The following is a 1,991-nucleotide window of genomic DNA, read 5'->3' on the forward strand; positions in this document are numbered from 1 at the left end:
TAAAAAGAATCCTGGAACGGACTGTTATTGCCCGTAGAAAGGATTGGGCAAAGAGCTTGGATGATGCTCTGTGGGCATACAGAACAGCATACAAGACTCCTATAGGAACCTCTCCATACCAACTTGTGTATGGGAAGGCATGTCATCTGCCCGTGGAACTGGAACATAAAGCCTACTGGGCAACCAGATTCCTAAACATGGATGCTAAGTTAGCTGGTGAAAAAAGATTGCTCCAGCTAAATGAGCTAGAGGAGTTCAAACTCAGTGCCTTCGAAAATGCAAAAATCTATAAGGAAAAGGAAAAGAAGTGGCATGACAAAAAGTTGTCATCCAGAGTCTTTGAACCAGGACAAAAAGTTCTGCTCTTCAACTCTAGGCTCAGACTATTCCCAGGAAAACTTAAATCCCGATGGAGGGGTCCATATGTGATTACAGGAGTGTCACCATATGGATATGTTGAGCTTCAGGATATTGATTCTGATAAAAAGTTCATTGTTAATGGACAGAGGATCAAACATTATCTTGAAAGCAATTTTGAGCAAGAATGCTCAAAGCTGAGGCTTGAATGAATCTCAGTAAAAGGTCCAGCTAAAGAAGATAAAGAAGCGCTTGCTGGGAGGCAACCCAGTCATTAGCAGGTTATCTATTTTATTTAATAAAAGTTAGATACATATTCTCAAAGGGTGATCATCAAAATTGAAGGAATTCACAGAGTTACAGAAGGATTCAGTGCAAAAAAGCAGAGAAAAGGAGCTTACCGGCAAAAAAATGCCAGTAAGGGGTACTCTGGGCATTAAACGCCAGAATGGATACCATTCTGGGCGTTTAATGCCAGTAAAGGTACCATTTTGGGCATTAAACGCCAGAATGGGCACCATTCTAGGCGTTTAATGCCAAGTGTGCAGCATCCTTGGCGTTTAGCAAAACACCCAGCGATGAAGGGGTTTCTGGCGTTTAACGCCAGCCAGGGTACCTGGCTGGGCATTAAATGCCCATATTGGCCAACATTTGGGCGTTAAACGCCAGAATGGATACCATTTTGGGCGTTTAACGCCAGATAGGTGGGGGACAGAGATTTTGCTTTCCACTTCAAATTTTTTCAAACTTTCTTGTTTTGATTCATAATTTTCTGCATAAACACATTTCAAACTTTCATCATTCACCTTCAAATCTTAAAAATTAAAATCATTCTTCAAATCTCTTTCAAATCCTTTCCAAATCTCCTTCAAAAACTCAAATATCTCTCAATTTCTTTCCATATCTTCTCAAATCTCCTTCAAAAATTTCGAAATCTCTCCCCCCTCCCTTATAAATATAAGTTCGGCCATTCCCCTTTCCCCACCATTCGAATTTGCTCTCCTCCTCTCTCCTCTTTCATTTCTTTTGCTTGAGGACAAGCAACCCTCTAAGTTTGGTGTGCTTTTCCATGATGACTAAGCTAAGGCTCATCAAGATCTTGGCTCCCAAAGGAAAACAAACCAATTTTAGAGGCAAGAAAGAGAATGCGCCAAAGGATCTTTGGAGTCAAGAGAGGTTCTTAACCAAATAACATGCAGACCATTACCACAAAATAATGGGTCTAAGGTCAGTGATCCCGGAAGTTAAATTCGATCTGAAAGAAGATGAATATCCGGAGATCCAAGAGCAAATTCGAAACAGAGGATGGGAAGTTCTAACCAACCTTGAGACAAAGGTTGGAAGAAACATGGTTCAAGAATTCTACTCAAATCTGTGGCTGACAGATAAGCAGAGAATGATTGGAACTGCTTTTCATACCTACAAAACCATGGTCAGAGGGAGAATTATTTACTTCCATCTGGACAAAATAGGAGAGGTCTTCAAATTGCCTCAACTGCAAGATGATCCTGAATCCTTTAATAGGAGAATGGTGAGAGCAGATAAGGGGATGGATCAAGTTCTAGAGGACATATGCCTCCCTAGAACTAAGTGGACAACCAATTCAAAAGGTGTCCCAAACCAACTCAAGAGAG

This window comes from Arachis duranensis, chromosome 3 (genome assembly GCF_000817695.3).
Source record: "Arachis duranensis cultivar V14167 chromosome 3, aradu.V14167.gnm2.J7QH, whole genome shotgun sequence".
In the NCBI taxonomy this organism is placed as follows: Eukaryota; Viridiplantae; Streptophyta; class Magnoliopsida; order Fabales; family Fabaceae; genus Arachis; species Arachis duranensis.